The sequence below is a fragment of the Panthera onca genome, chromosome B2 (genome assembly GCF_046562875.1).
Source record: "Panthera onca isolate mPanOnc1 chromosome B2, mPanOnc1 haplotype 2, whole genome shotgun sequence".
Taxonomy (NCBI): domain Eukaryota; kingdom Metazoa; phylum Chordata; class Mammalia; order Carnivora; family Felidae; genus Panthera; species Panthera onca.
In genome coordinates, this window is record NC_138343.1 from 9,888,970 (window position 1) to 9,906,492 (window position 17,523).

The 17,523-nt window shown below is 38.2% G+C and overlaps 1 long non-coding RNA gene across 1 annotated transcript in view; it reads left to right on the forward strand.

The window, feature by feature from the left end:
* The window catches only part of LOC132666686 (uncharacterized), a 149,886-nt gene that overhangs the window by 83,708 nt on the left and 48,655 nt on the right, over nucleotides 1–17,523 (forward strand). Inside the window, exon 3 of the long non-coding RNA XR_009604789.3 lies at nucleotides 7,826–7,993. This is a non-coding gene — a long non-coding RNA (uncharacterized LOC132666686). The remainder of the gene's footprint in view (nucleotides 1–7,825; nucleotides 7,994–17,523) is intronic.

Below are 17,523 nucleotides of genomic sequence, written 5' to 3' on the forward strand. Positions count from 1 at the left end.
GCCACCAACCATCACTTTTGAGCGTAATACATTTTTTTTTCTTTTTGTTCTTGGTGCCTCATCCGCGACATGTGAATTGAATTCAGCTTTTCTGTATTTAGATCAAACTTCTCATATTTCTTGCTCATAGGCACATTGGCCATAGATATTCTTGTATGCTAAAATTATTTAACATTTCTTCTTGCTAAAACTCTCAAGCAGACCACATCCAGGGGTCTATTAATAGAAACAAATCCATTGTATCAAAATATCTTTTCCTGATGATAAATAAGGGGAAATTTAGGGAATGCATAAAAAGAGAAGAAAACAGCAATTGCCTGTGGTTTCACTATTCAGAGGTAACTACTCTTGAAAGGTGTTTCATTTTTTTTCCCACCTTTTATGCAATGGACATGTTTAGGGTATACGAATATCTCTATCTACACATCTATACTTTCTATTTATGTCGGAAAGTGTGAGAAGAGGGCCTTTCTTGGCTTTTCTCAAACAGTAAATCTTAGCTTGCCGTGTGCTTCATGAATTCACCGACAAACACTAGCTTTCTGTCATACCTTCACTATTTTTTTGAGTAATTCATTTTGCTAATATTTTATTCAGGGGTCCGAAAGTCATAGGAATCTTCCTAACAACTAATTTCTAAATCTCCTCTACGTTATTAGCTCATTTATGTAATTCTTTTAGGAAAATAGGAGACGTTCAGACTCCCAGTATTACATACTGGCTGCGTAAGGAAGCACACACTGTCTTCACGTATGGGTAGACAAATATTTTACCTGATTTTTTGGCATCAAAACCTCATAAACGTAAGAGCTGGATCTCACCAATGATCAAGTTTAATGTTCTCATTTTACAGATAAAATTACTCCGGGAAAAGTCTATTTCTTTTTTTTTTTTTTTTTCTTCAAGCTTTTATTTAAATTCTAGTTAGTTCACGTATATGGTATAATTTCGGACTCAACTCCAAAGCATAAGTTACAGTGAAAAAATGGTTGCTAAATCTTCTCTTTTATGGGGTTAGAAGAACTCTGCGAGGATGCATTGATCAAGAGGTTTATCTGATCTCCAAGGGGCTTCCTTTCTTCTTTTTTTTTTTTTTTAATTTAAGTTTACTTATTTATTTCGAGAGAGAGAGACAGTGGGGGGGGGGGGGTGGAGAGAGAGAATCCCAAGCAGGCTCCCCTCCATTAATGCAGAGCCCGATGTGGGGCCCAAAACCATAAATCATGAGATCATGACCTGAGCTGAAATCAAGAGTCGGATGCTTAACCAACTGAGCCACCCAGGTGCCCCTCCAAGGGACTTTCTTAAGTGCCATGTTCATTTGTGCTGCCATTTAGCCCTGTCTCCTGTCTGGTTGCTTGACTGCAGTTTATGGGGATACTGAGTTAGGAACAGAGTGGATGGGAACAGAGATGCAGGGAAGGGTTAGTCCTGAAGTCTACCCATGAAGAAAAGACCAGTTGCCGTAGTACAAACTGAGAGTCCTTTATTATCCTGCGTTGGGTCTCTTGGTAGTATGACAATATGTTTGCACAGCGTATTTAAAAAATCCCTGAAGTAGATAACAAAACATTTTAATGAAACATTCCTTAAGGTGGAACAAATATTTGAGAGCCACCATCACTTTATTTGGAACAAGAAGATAATAAGGATTTAATTAAAAATTCCTTAAGAAGATACCAACTTTTGAGTGCTTCTCCTCGGTAGTCAGATTTCATTTATGTTGAAAAAAATGTGCTTTCTGTGTGAGAGCTAATTATTATCTTAAATATTCCTAGCATCATTAATAAAATATCATTTTAATATTCTGTAGTTTATACATAAACATTCAAAATATTATTAGATATTTCCACAGGGCAGAAGCAAGTTTGTATTCAGCTACTTAAGACTTTCATGAACCTATGACTAAAAGAAAAATTCCCACCACAGTTTGACCTACTTTTCTTTTCCAAAAAGGACTACCTATGTTGGGTGACTTAGACACATTTCCTTCCAGAGTAGCTAGACTGTCTTAGCTTGTTTGTTCAATACTGTCAGTGATGGTGGTATTAACAACAATAACACTTAAAAACTCCCCTATTTGGGAATTTATGAAAATTTATGTTAAAATTCTGTACAAACGGTATGTAGTAAAAAGCTTGCCTAAAAATATTAATCTTGCAAACAGGCTTTTAAATGCCATCTTCTTTCTGCCGAAGCACTTTGGACCCTGGAAGCATGGTATTTAGCATGATATATTGTAAACATATGTTTACTTGTTTTTCTCCTCCATTGGACTGACCTACTCGAGGACCTGAAAAACCTTTTATTCATCTTTTTGTCCTGATGTCTTAGTACAGTGCCCAACACAAAGTACACATTCAATATGCATTGATTGACTTGAAATAAATGAGTATTTTTAAGCACTTGGGAAATAACCATTTGTATATATAAAACACCATAATTGAGTGAGCAGAAACTAACCCTCATAAGCTGGTGCTTTGATATGTTAATGTAAGACAATTCTTACCTATTCATCACAAAAGAGAGGATTCAGTATCAGACAGATCTGGCATCTACTTCGGCATCTATTAGCTGAGTAGCTGGACAAATTAGCAAACCACTATAAACCTTAGTTTTTTCATATATGAAATGTAGTTATTAATTGTACCCTACTGATTTGTAAGGATCAAGTGAATTAATGTGTGCAAAGTGTTTAGCATCATATCTGCCACATAATAAGCTTTCAATAAATGTTTTTACCTGGACATTCTACTTGCATATCCAAGTTAATTCATTTACAATTTTTTTCTTTTAACATTTTTTTGGGCAAATGGCTAGTAATTAGAATATTCATATGTCACATTGTTAGAAATACTCTTTATATGGGGATTCTCCAGGTTCTAGATAAACTTCATATGTATACCCATATATATGTATATGTGTATATATATATGTATATGTATGTATACATATGTATGTGTGTATATATATGTATATATATATTTGTATATACAAATATACACATATATATTTCTGTATGGGGCTGTATTGTATTTATGATTATATTTGATGTTTCCTTTTTTTAAGTTTTTTTTTTTTTTTGGTTTGTTTATTTAAGTAATCTCTGCACCCAATGTGGGGCTCGAACTCACTACCCTGAGATCAAGAGTCACTCTTTGAACTGAGCCAGCCAGGTGCCCCTTGATGTTTTCTCACGTAAGACTGTGACTACTGTGCTCTTTTGACAAGTTGCATAAAATTGCACAAAATATTTGTTTCCGTATTTTCTTTTCTTTTCTCTTATAGTGTGAATTTTTAAAAGTATACCTTTAAATCATCTGATACTCATTTTGTGCATGCTGAAAGGTCCGGCTGATGGAAGGCTGTGCGTTACTTTGTCAGTCTTGTACCTGCTTACGACGTCATACAAGGAGGTTCGTCACCCAGCAGTCACATTGCCATAGAAGAATGCCTGATACTTTAAGTCATCAAAGGTATACTCGTCGTTGAATGGTTGAATTTTCTTAAGGAATTAATGGAAACGAGATTTCCAGGCTGATAACAATTGTGATGCCAAATCACAAGTTAGTGCCCCCCTCCCAAATCTTATTAAGTAGACATTTCAGTAAGAACCAAATTGAATCATTTTCCTTCAGGTTTTTTTTTTTTTTTTCCTATTTAAATTGATAGTCTCTCTTTTATATAAATGTGATCCTCTTGATCATAAGAAAGGACACAATTTCTTCCAGTCTGAATTGATGCTTTTGGAGAATTTCTCCTTTAATATGTCTGCTTTAAAAGCAACTTCTGGGGAATCACTGGAATCTACTCTTGAAATGATTATAGCCCTGATGCTAACTTACAAATTAAAAAAATAAATAAGTAAATAATAATAAAAAACTAAAGTAAATAAAATAAAAAATAAATAAGTAAATAAAATAAATAAAACAAAAAATGGTGAATTTTATGTTATGTGAGTTTCACCTCAGTAAGATTTTTTAATCTTAAAATAAAATAAAATAAAATAAAATAAAATAAAATAAAAACAACTTCTCTGGACGCCTGGGGATTCAGTCGGTTGAGCCTCTGACTTCGGCTCAGGTCACGATCTCGTGGTTCAGGAGTTCAAACACCCTGTTGGGCTCTGTGCTGACAGCTCAAAGCCTGGAACCTGCTTCAGATTCTGTGTCTCCCTCTCTCTCTGCCCCTTCCCCACTCACGTTCTCTCACTCACAAATAAACATTAAAAAAAATTAAAAAATACTTCTGTTTTTATACCACCAACTCATGGTTATCCCAGAAAATAGAACAAAACTTCACACAGATTATTGAAAAATCACAGTTCGTCAACGAGACTTCCGTTTTAACCAATGTATGCCATGAGCATTGCTAACAAAGCTGAAAAAGATTTGCATTTTTTTTCTTTGCTTTGGAAATAGGGCCAAAACTCCATACAAAAGTCTAAAATGAAGCAAAGCTCTCAGACAGCTCCCAACCTGGGATCAACCTCTGTGTAACTTTACAGCGGCTGAACCAGAGTTTTCAATGTGGAGATTTAGATGGATAAGCTTGGAAATCTTTATAGAATTCAACCTTCCAAATAGAAAGTTGGAGTTACAGCAGATCTCAAACTTCATTTCCTGTGAGCAAAAGAATACATTTTTCTCCTAGGGACAGAGTGCACTAGGAATTTATGCAGGGGACAGGCAAGGGTCTAAGAATGACAAATGGTATTTCTTAAATCCTCAAGAGACTATTGCAGAATCATGCGGCCCAAAGGAGCCTTCCGTGTGTCTTCTGATTTTCAGGAAAACATATTTTTTAAGCCACTGCAGGAGAGGTGACATTTCATTTTCTCCATAAAAGACTCTCTTGGAAGGTTATTTTATAGTTTCTTTCTCAGAACCATTCCAAAGAGGTTTTTCTTAGTCCAGACAGGACTCATATCTCTTATGAAAGATGGAGAGAGGATGGGCTGGGTTATTCAGGGCTTGAGGAACGTGTAAGAGAGTAATTTAAAGTTTTTCCTTTTATCACTGGAGTTCCATCTATCTCCTTCTAAAGTTACAGAGCCAAAGCTGAAGGGTGATTTTCAGGTAGTCCAGGGGATATGAAACATACCATTGCCTGCTTCGAAATTGTTTTCCTGGTGCCTGTGTATCTTCCCACTGTGCGTGTGCTTATTAGTTGCACGCGAATGCTTGTAGTGATGGAAAATGCCCAGCAAGCGTGACATCAGCTCTTGACCTGCAAGCCATCATTAACACATCAAGCCACTTTTTCTCTCTGAGCTCAGGAGCCCGAATCAAGCAGCTATTACAAATCAGTCAGCACTGTCATAGTGGATAAAATCTGATCATCCCGGCCCTAGATTTCAATCAGCCACATACTCTTGTCAGGGACCAGAAGGCTAAGGATTTCAATCCAGCATGGACCTCAGAATCTAGACGAAAGCCCTGAGTGATCTTCCTCAACTTTCCACGCATTAGTAATAATGCCCAGGTAATAATAAGTATTGATATATTTATTCTTGGACATCCTTTGCAGTCTACAATTGTACAAAAAGGCTAAGACATTGGGTCAAGAAAATAGCATCTTTTGTGGATAAAGGTAATTACAGGGACAACTATAGATGTGCTATCCAATCGAACTCTCTGTGATGACCACATGATTCTGTGCTGTCCGGCCACATGTAGCTCTTGAGCACTTGAAATGTGGTTAGTACAACTGACGAACTGAGTTCTTAATTTTAGAGAATTTAAATTTAAATAGCCTCATATTGCTAGTGACTCTACTCTAGTATTGGATGGGGAATTTCTATAGAATGCTTCCATGGAACGTATCCCACGATCTGATCTAAAATATTCTGATTGGGGCACCTGGGGGGCTCAGTGGGTTAAGCGACTGATTTCAGCTCAGGTCATGATCTCACAGCTCGTGGGTTCTAGCCCCACGTCGGGCTCTGTGCTGACAGCTCAGAGCCTGGAGCCTGCTTCCGATTCTGTGTCTCCCTGTCTCTCTGTCCCTCCCCTGCTCATGCTCTGTCTCTCTCTCTCTCTCTCTCTCTCTCAAAACTAAATAAACAGTAAAAAAATAAAGTAAAATATTCTGATTAAAGTATGTTTCCTTTTCTGATAGAAGCCTTCTTAAAATGTAGGTTACAAAAAAAAATAATCATAAAACCTGGAATTGTATGCTTTGAAAGTGTTTGGAAATGGGTGATATATATATATATATATTTTTTAATCATGAAATACAAAAGTTGTGGGCTAGTTCCTAAGAAATGATTCATGTGAATTTGTTAAAAAAAGAGAGAGAGAGAGACATGATATTTCCAAATGTATTCTGCTTATTATAAAGGTATATGCAGTCTCCTTATAAGCTGTGAGAACATACGATTTGCAGCAGAAACTCTTCCGTATTTTTGTTCTTATATCATCTGGTACATGGTAAGCATTCATTTTTTTATTTTTAAAAGAATGAATAGAATTTATCAGGCTCTCTCCCCCACAGAAGGTATCTCTCCCAATCTGCTAAGGAACAGTGAGAGATTAAACAGGAAAGGAAAGAATGGTTCTGTAACAACTCATCATTTTCTTGTTGCCAAACTGCCCGCTGGATGATCCGCTCCCTGCAGGAATTCAAAAGAAATTGAAGCACAAACTTTGACCAGCAGCATTTCTTGCCATACATACAACCTTTGCCCCAGGAGTAACATCAAGCTGTAGCCAGTTAATTTGTGCTTTGTTATCAGGTTGTCCCTGTGCTGAACAGAAATTCCAAGCAGCTAGGCTTTAACTGAAAACGAACTAAGGGGAGGGGCTGCCTGAGAAAAACATAATGTGGGATGATTAAACAGAAAATGTTGCTTGTAGTTTTCTTCACCAGGAAGAATGGCTCTGCAATTCATCTCCTTGAAGAGGTGAACTCTTAATGAGCAAATGATTAGCATGAATCTTAGACTAGACCTAACGTGTTCTGGACCAAATTAACACAGGCTTGGAACCCTCTCCTACTGAGGCAGAAATCCAGGTTCCTGTCTAACGGCAGAGGGGTTATGGAACGTTCTCAGCGTAGGTGCCTCCAGCCCTCCATGGACGGGGACTGGATAGGCTTGCAAGTCTGTTCAGGACTGAGTCCTGTTCGTGATTATTGAGCAACACATTGATTCTCAACTCTGTCTATTAAGTCATCTCCAGAACTTGTTTGTTTATATCATCCTTATAGTCTGACCTAAAACTTCAGACACTTAGTATCCAGCTAAAAAAATATTCCTAGGCTGTTTGCATGTCTCTAGGATCATGTGATGACAAAAATCTGTAATAATACATAGCTTTCAAAAAAGTCAGATTTATGGCAAAGAATTCATGTTGATGATGGGTGAATAGCTTGAATTTCTTAGAAAGTTTTTCTACCTTCTGAATTGTACACCTGGTGTCAGATACAAACTTATATGTCAGATACAAACTAATATGAAATGTGAAATGGTAAAATCTGCCTTTTTATCAAGGTGTGGATGCAGGTTAGGGAGACCTTATGCCATCAACATTTTCTAAGGAGGTTGCATAATATAATTGGGTATTTCTAAGGGCAGATGGCTGAGAGGCTCAGCATTTCAGATTGCTTTAATGACTGGTAATGTGTCATAGATAATGAAGATGATTTCAGCACTGCCTAGTAGTGGTATAATTTAGGGCACAGACTCACAATTGGACAAAAATCCTGAAATAGGCTCATGGTCAGTTCAAATAAAAAATCGCGGACTTTCACACGGTCATGTAATGTCTTGTCTCCAATTTTAACATCAGGGATTCCTAAATTTTTGCTTACCTCTATGTTTTAGATGACACTGTAAGCGGTTGGTGTCCCGATGCCATCTGGCACATAAGAGCGAACGTGGATCCATTACCATATGGTGTAATGCTCGCAGAACAAAGAATAGTTTCATTTCTTCGTAACTTGCTGACGCAAGTAAAGACAAGGCTGACGTTTTGGAAAGTTCTTCATACTGGTGAGTCTGATATTGGGGGATGACCCTCTAAGTCCTGGGGATAGTCCTCAGGAAGATTTGAGCACCCACTCTTTTGTGGGGGAGAGTAAGATCACTGCATCTTTATATCTGTTATTTTCGTTGATGGTTGTATTCATTTTGTCTTGCTGCAAAAATTCCCACAAACTCAGTGACGTAAAACAATATTCATTTGATTGTTTGTTTCTCATCTCCACGGGTCCTGTGGGTCAGAAGCCTGGACACAGCTGGTTCCAGTGCAGCCAGCTGTGGCTCAGCTGGTTTCTCTACTTAGGATCCCACAGGACTGAAATCAAGGTGATGGGAGGGCTGCATTCCTTTTTGAAGGCTCTGGGGAAGAATCTGTCCAAGCACATTTGGGTTGTGGGTGGAATTCTGCTGCCTCAGTATTTGAGAGCTGCTGGCTGGCTGTCAGCCAGAGGCAGCCCTCAGCATCTAGAAATCTCTCTTCTGCTATTGTGCATGGTCCCTTCACATCTCAGAACCACAGTGGCGGCATGTCAAGTCCTTCTCACACTTGGGATCTCTCTGATCTTTCTTTCCACTGAATCTCTCTGACTCTAGCTAGGGAAAGCTCTCTGTGCTGTAAAGGCTCATGTGATAAGGCTGGATCCACCTGGACCATTCAGGTCTACCTGTCTGTCTGCCTTCTGTCTACCTTAAAGTTCTTAACGTTAACCTATCTGCAAGTCCTTTTGCCATGTAAGGTAACACATTCTGTGTTCTAGGGATTGGGGCGTGGTCATTGGGAAGCCATTATTCTGGCCACCACCGCAATGATCAGGATCAATAGTTTATATTAATCGTAGCTTTAAAAGTTTACTTTTACCTCTCACAGTCTCTCTCTCACTCTGTCTTTCATTTAGAAACCTGGAGTTAAACCTGGAAAAAAAAAAAATCAAGAGCTTTTCTGTATTGTTCTATAAGTTTATTCTTTTACAATTTTCCTCATCAACACAATTTAGGCATTTGTTATTAAATCTGGAATCTGAGAATCAAGCTCCCTGTGAAATAACAAACAATTCAAGGCCAAGAAAATTATATATTTAATGAGATTAAATAAGAATGCCACTGGATATGGAAACAATTCCTGTACTACAGCCATTGTTACAGTTATTAGCGTTTTAAAAACTACAAATTTAGTAAAGGCTGCCATATTTGCAAGAACAACCAGGAGTTAATTATCTACAGGCATGAAATTTGGGTGCTGATTAAATTCCTATTCATAGTTTATTTCAGTGTCCATAGAACCTCACTTCTAGAAATGAGTATAGGGCCAGGTTAAGCGTATTTACGGTGATACAACCTTGCTTGGAAGGATACCAGTGACATTGGGACACTGGGATGCTGGCATTTTGTTTTTATCAAGCTGTGCTTTGTGCTAGTGTGCACAGGCTTTCTGCTTCTCTTTGGTAATTCATATTTTTCTAGAAAACTGTCCCTATCATACAAGTTTTCAAGATTCTTGGTAATTTTGAAATGTTCTGTTACAACTTAAAGGATTAAAACTATCTTTTTGTTGTTGTTTTTAAGTGTTTATTTATTTATTTTTGAGAGAGACAGCATAAGCCCGGGAGGACAGAGAGAGACGGAGACAGAGAATCTGAAGCAGGCTCCGGGCTCCGAGCTGTCAGCTCAGAGCCCATGGGCGCGGCTCAAACCCAGGAACTGTGAGATCATGACCTGAGCCGAAGTCGGATGCTTAACTGACTGAGCCACCCAGGCACCCCCAAAATTAAAAATATCTTGATTTGGGGCACCCTGGACAGCTCAGTTGGTTAAGTTGGTTAAGAGCCAACTTTTTATCTTGGCTCAGGTCTTGATCTCAGTGCTCATGAGATAGAGCCCTGTATGAGGCTCTGCACTAACAGTTACAGAGCCTGCTTGGAATTAATTCTCTCTCTCTCCCTCTCTCTCTCCCCCTCCTCCACTAGTGTTAGCTTTCTCTCTCTCTCTCTCTCAAAATAAATAAATACACTTAAAAAAATATTTTGATTTGTAGAGACATTTATTTACTTGTGTTTCATTTTGAACTTATTTATTGTTGTTCTTATTACCACTTCATGTTCTTTTCTTTAACATATTCACAAAAGTATTTCATTAGTGTTTTAAGTGATGCACGGGTTTGATTTAATTCATTCTTTTTTTTTTTTTTTTTTTTGGTATGCTTATTATCATTTCAGGGTTTTATCTTTACTTCTTACCATTGCTTTACTTGGGTTCATTTTGTTATTCCTTTTGTAGTATATTCTGTAGAAATATCAATTTATTTAATCTGTAGTGTTTTTAAGAAGTTATTTTATGTGTGTAAATTCTCCTCCAAGGGCCATATACAGCCTTTATCCCACCGGCTTTGATATAGAGTATTTTTTCACATTATTAAATATTATGCAATTTTCATTTTGTTTTCCTGCTCAACTCATTAACTACTGACACACAGGAAAAATCTTAGGGATATGGAGTTAGGAGGGAAGAGGTTGTTTTCTTTTTGTTTTTTAATTTTTTTTTAACGTTTATTTATTTTCGAGACAGAGAGAGACAGAGCATGAACGGGGGAGGGGCAGAGAGAGGGAGACACAGAATCTGAAACGGGCTCCAGGCTCTGAGCTGTCAGCACAGAGCCCGACGCGGGGCTCAAACTCACGGACCACGAGATCAGGACCTGAGCCAAAGTCTGCCGCTTAACCGACTGAGCCACCCAGGCGCCCCAGAGGTTGTTTTCCTGTTGATTTCTAGTTTTATTTTGTGTAATGTAGCCATCTTGGTACTAATAGTGTGGAATTTGTTGAGACTTCCTTTGTGTCTAGAGCAGTCTTTGTGAATGGTCTTTGTGTATCTGAGAAGAATGTACATTCCCTGTTTCTAGGCATGCAAAGTTCTATTACAAATCTGTTACAGCAAATTTGTTCATTATTTTGTTCAAATCTTCTACATCCTTGCTTTTTTTGGCTACTCGATCTGTCAGTATATGACAGATATGCACTATGATTATGGATTTGTCTGTTTCTCCTTGTGTTTCTATCAGGTTTTGCTTTATATATATGTCTTAAGCTTTATTTGGGTTCATTCCAGTTCAAAAATTTCTATCATTATTACATTTTTCCATTTATTGATATATAAGATGTCTCTCTGTGTTCCTTGGATTCTGTTTTGTCAGATTTAATATCATTATACCTTCTCCTTTTTTTTAGTATTTGACTGGTTTGCACTTTTTTCCGTTCCCTTGTTTTCAGTCTCCTGGATTCCTCTCTCCTTCAGCTATGTGCATTTTATAAAAGCCTCTTTTTGCCTACTATTTTATATTCTGAGATTCTCTCAGAATGCACATTTACTACAGTTATTAAGATCTTTAGTCTTATGTCTGGTGTCTTTTTTTCCTGTGTTTTCAATGTATAGGAACAGCTTAGAGCTATTTCAGGTTGGGTTCGAGACCACCACAATAAAGCAAATATTGCAATAAAATGAGTTAAATGAATTTTTTGGTTTCCCAGTGTGTATAGAAGTTATATTTACTCTATACGGTAGTGTATTAGGTGTGAAATAACATTATGTCTGAAAAACCAATGTAGGTAGCTTAATTTAAAAAGACTTTATTGCTGGGGCGCCTGGGTTGCTCAGTTGGGTAGGCGTCCAACTCTTCGTTTTGGCTCCAGTCATGAGGATGCTGTGTGTTAGCACTTCACCCACAGTAGAACTTCTTTGAGAATTGGAGTCCATTCTCTTAAACCCTGCCGCTGCTTGATCAACAAAGTTTATGTGATATTCGACATCCCTTGTTGTCATTTCAACAGTCTTCACAGCGTTTTCCCCAGAAGGAGATTCCATCTCAAGAAGCCACTTTCTTCTCACCTTCAGAAAGCACCTCCTCACCCATTAAAGTTTCATCATGAGGTTGTGGTAATTCAGGCTCATCTTGAGGCTCCACTTCTGGCTGTTTCCATTACATGTGAAGTTCTTTCCTCCCCTGGAGTCATGAACCCCTCAAAGTTATCCATGCAGGTTGGAATCAACTGCTTCCAAAGTCCTGTTCATGTTGATATTTTGACCTCTTCCTATGAATCATGAATGTTCTTCATGGCATCTAGAATAGTGAATCCTTTCCTTCAGAAGATTTTTAATTTACTTCATTAAGATCCACCAAAGGAATTACTATCTGTAGCAGCCTTATAAAATGTATTTCTTCAATAAGAAGATTTGAAAGTCAAAATGACCCCTTGGTCCTTGGACTGCAGAATGGATATTGTGTTAGCAGACATGAAAATAATATTTATCTCACCGTCCATCTCCACCAGCTCTGGGTAACCAAGTGCGTTGTCAACGAAAAGTAATATTTTGAATGGGATCATTTTTTTCTGAGCATTAGATGATTACAGTGGGCTTAAGATATTCAGGAAACCGGCTCGTAAGCAGATTTGCTGTCATGCAAGCTTTGTTGTTCCTTTTCTAGAGCACAGGCAGAGTGGATTTTAGCATCATTCTTAAGGGCCTTATGATTTTTGGAATGGTGAATGAGCATTGGCTTCAACTTCAAGTCAGCAGCGGCATTAGCCCTAACAAGAGAGTCAGCCTGTCCTTTGAGGCCAGGCATTGACTTCTCTCTAGCTCTGAAAGTCTTGGATGGCATCTTCTTCTAATAAAAGGCTGTCTTGTCTATATTGAAAATCTTATGGTAACCGCCTTCGTTAACTGTCTTAGCTAGATCTTCTGGATAACTTGCTGCAGCATCTACATCAGCGTTCGATGATTTACTTTACACTTTGCTGATAGGAGGATGGCTTCTTTCCTTAAACCTCCTGAACCAACCTCCCCTAGCTTCAGACTTTCCTCCTGTGGCTTCCTCACCTCTCTCAGCATTCACAGAACTGAAGAGAGTTAGGGCCTTACTTTGGATGAGGCTTTGGCTTAAGGAAATGTTGGGGCTGGTTTGATCTTCTGTCCAGACCACTCAAAGTTTCTCCCTATCAGCAAAAAGCCTGTTTCCCTTTCTTATCATTTGTGTGTTCACGGGCGTAGCACTTTTCACTTCCGCCAAGAAGTTTTCTTTGTGTTCATGACATGGCTGACTGGTTGGTGCAAGAGGCCCCGCTCTCAGTCTGTCTCAGCTTTTAACACGCCTTCCTCACTGAGCTTAATCATTTCTAGCTTTCGATTTCAAGTGAAAGATGTGTGATTCTTCTTTCATTTGAACACGTAGAGCCCACTGTTGGATGATTAATTGGCCTAGTTTCAATACTGTCGTGTCTCAGAGAATAGGGAAGGGAGAGAGAATGGGAGAATGGTCGGTCAGTGGAGCAGTCAGAACACACGCATTTATCAATCAATTTTGCCATCTTACGTGGGTACGGTTCGTGGTGCCCCAGAACAATTACAAGAGTAACGTGAAAGATCAAAGCCGCTGATCATAAATCACCACAACAGATATAATAAGGAACAAGTTTGCCATGTTGCAAGAATCACCAAAACCTGACACAGAGACATGAAGTGAGCAAACGCTATTGGAAAAATGGCGCTGACAGACTGGCCAGATCTAAGGTTGCCACAAACCTTCAACTTGTAAAGCAAAACAAAACAAAACAAAACACTGCAGCATCTGTAGAGTACAATAAAATGAGGTATGCCTGTAGTGTGCTTTGTCATTGTTTCCTTTTCTTCTCCTTTTTGTTGAATTGTTCAAGATTTCTTTGTTCTACTTTTTCCTGTATTGGTTTAAAGCCATACTTTCAATTTTCATCCTCCTATTTTTACGTGTACATTTTTTAAATGTTTATTTATTTTTGAGAGAGAGAGAAAGAGAAAGGATCTGCAGTGGGTTCTGCACTGAGAGCAGAGAGCCTGATGTGGGGCTCGAACTCATGAACCCGGAGATCATGACCTGAGCGGGAAGTTGGACGCTCAACTGACTGAACCACCCAGGCGCCCCTTCACCTGTACATTTTTAACAAACATAAATAAACATGAGCATTTCGAATAAAGTCTGGTTACTTTCTCACCCTCTTAAGGATGTTAAAATTGTTAGAATGTTTTTACTCTGGATTCCCCTCGCTAACCACCACCCCCCTCAAAACGACAAAAACAGAAACCCACCATAGCCCATGCTATCATCTGGAATTTTAATGTCAACTAATTATTCAAATAGTTTTATTATTATTATTATTTGTTCAACTTACTACTCATATATTGTTTACCAGTACATTTTTTTAAAATCTATGTTGTTCCCTTTTGTGTTTACTGCTTTTCTTGTTGGAAGAGTTTATTTCTGTGAGAGTCTACGGATGGCACAATTTCTAAGTGCTTAAACATATTAAAATACCTTCATTTAACTTTTACTCTTGCAGTTTTATTGTGCCTTGAATTCTAGGCTCAAAGTTATTTTCTACCAGGACCTAGAAATATTTTTCCACTGCTTTCTTACATTCTGTGGTACTGAGAAGCAGTCTGATGCCAGTCTCATTCTTATTTTTGAAGATAATCTTTCTTTTCTCTCTGGCGGATTTTGTGATTTTTTTCCTCCTCTTTATAGTTGTGTTTGTGCTTATGGCACTTTGAGTGAGACTTCATATTTGTTTTCCTTCCTGGCCCTTAGTGAGCACTGTCAGCCTAAAGGCTCATGTTTTTTTCCTACTAGTTCTGGGAAATAATTGGCTATTATTTTTTTCTGAGCATTGCCTATCTTTCATGCTGTCTCCTATTTGCTTCTAGAAAGATAATTATACGAATATCAAGTTTAGGGGGTTTTCTATTATTAATGTTCTAAATTTTCTTATGGCTTTTAATCTTTTTTCCCCCTCTTTCGTACTACATTTAAAATACTTCTTCAGTCCAATCTTACAAGTGACTGATTTACTCTACAGCTGGGAGGACCATGCCCTGAGGTTTTATTTTAAGGATTTGGGTACACCGAATTGGGTTCATTTTAATCCTTGGTTCATGAACACTTTAACAGCATTGCTCTAGCCAATATATTTTTTTAATTAATTTAAACAATAATACAGTGGACATGTGTGAATATGCCACCAAAGTAAGTTGTTAACAGAAACTTACGCAATAACTTACATATGCCCCTATGTTCCCTTTTTGTCTCTGTTCCTCTAACACAACTGTCATAGGTTTTGTGTTTTTCATTTGGTTTTTAAGAATTTTTATAACAAGCAGGGATATATGCCTAAAGTAAATGGTTTACTTTTGCCTATTTGTGTATCTTATTCAAATGGTACTTATGTACGAAATCTTCTGGAACTTTCTTTTCGTTCATTAAGATTCTGAGATTTGTCCATTTTGGTGATATGAAATCTGTAGTTTCTGTCAGTCAAAATCTGTTATTTCTTGTGCATACTTACTGATGTTCCTAGTAGTGGTTTTGGTAATTTTGTTTGTGAGTTAATTATTTGATCTGAACTGGGGTGAGTCCTTTAGGACTAACACATTGATTCAATCCAGTGTGATTCTCTTTTTCCTTAAACCTGGTTTCGGTCCATTTGGTAGTTTTTATTGTTGTTCTCGTCAGCTTTATCCATTAATTTCTAACTGCCCCGTTTTTCTTTCCTCTTACTCTTTTTGGATTGAAATTTTTTTAACTTTTATTTCTTCCTCAATTTTTTCTCTCATTCAAAATTACACATTCTATTTTTTTTTAATTAAAAAAAATTCTTTTTTTTTTTTGAGAGAGACAGAGTGCGAGTGGGGCAGGGGCAGAAAGAGAGGGAGACACAGAATCTGAAGCGGGCTCCAGGCTCTGAGCTGTCAGCACAGAGCCCGACGCGGGGCTCAAACCCACAAACTGTGAGGTCATGACCTGAATTGAATTCAAACACTTAACTGACTGAGCCACCCAGGCGCCCGTATACATTCTATTTTTAATCGCTTACTGGTAATTGAACTTTACGGTGCATATTTAACAGTAAAATGTAAAGCTAAACAATACCTTTATCTATATCCTAAATGATACATGAAATTTAGAACACTCTGCATCTGATTGTCTTCCCTCAGACTTACCTATTAGACCTTTTCATTATACTACTTCCTCTCTGGCTCCATGATACTTCGGCACTTTTCTGCTTCTAGCTAATTTCCTCAACTCTGGCCTCGGCTCCTGTGTTCCTCTCCTGACTCCTGAGTTCTCCCGACTCAGATGCTAGCCTCAGAATCCCCCAGCCCCTGTTGGCCAGGCTGTGCACATGCTTCTTTCTCTGAGGGCTTCCTGAGAATGCTCCCACCTTTTCTGGGGCCAACTATACCTCCAGTCCCCCCATAGCAATGTTGATTTCTGATCCATTGATTGTAAATCTTTTATTTCAATGATGATTCCACTCACATCTAAGACATCTAGTTAGTTCTTATAAAAACTTGCTCTTATTTCATAACCACTACTCTTGTTTGATAACCTACTGTTGGGACACCTGGGTGGCTTAGTCAGTTGAGCGTCTAACTTTTGATTTCCACTCAGGTCATGATCCCAGGGTCGTGGGATCCAGCCCTGCATCGGGCTCTGCACTGGGCGAGGAGCTTGCTTATGATTCTCTCTCTCTTTCCCTCTGCTTCTGCCCTGCCCCCGGCTCGCTTGTGCATGCACACGCACACTCTCTCTCTCTAAAAAAATTAAAAAAAAAAAATAACCTTCTGTTAATTTTTCACATGTGCAATTATCTAATGTATTCTTTCCTCTGAAAATTGGTTGTTTACGTCTTACTGTATATAAGAAATGCTTCTAGGTGCTAGAGAATATAGCAGTAAATAAATACTCTGCCTTCATGAAGCAAATATTGTAGTGAATGAAAATAATGGCTAACCTTCATAGCAGGCTTCGTATGTGTCAGACCCTAGTCAAAGTTATATTTTCCACATTCTGTAAAAAAAACAAAAAGCTATGTCTATCTTTACTTACCATCTCCCTGGATACAAAATATACATATTAAAAAAATTCCTTTTGGGCTGCTCCATTATTTCTAGTCTTTCCATTTTAAAGTCTTCCATAAGTAGACCTTGTTTTCTTTACTTCGTGTGTGACATTTCTAGATGTTTGGTTGATGTTTTGCTGCTGTGTTTTTATTCTCTAAGAATGACTTCTGCCCTGTCCGTTATGGATTATGATAACCTCCTTATGATAACCTCCTTATAAGACCTCCTTGTAGCAACATTAACCCAAATCTTGAGAAGTTCAAGTTTTTTTTTGTTTCTTTTAATGTTTATTTTATTTTTGACAGAGAGAGAGAGAGAGACAGAGCATGAGCAGGCGAGGGGCGGAGAGAGAGGGAGACACAGAATCCCAAGCAGGCTCCAAGCTCTGAGCTGTCAGCACAGAGCCCGACCCAGGGCTTGAACCCATGAACTGTGAGATCATGACCTGAGTTGAAGTCGGGCGCTTAACAGACTGAGCCACCCAGGCACCCCGAGAGGTTTGAGTTTTATGTGATTCTTAATTAAAGATCAAGTTTTAAATAACTAGATGGAATGTTACATAAAATCTGCCCTGCAAACACACACACACACACACACACACACACACACACACATAC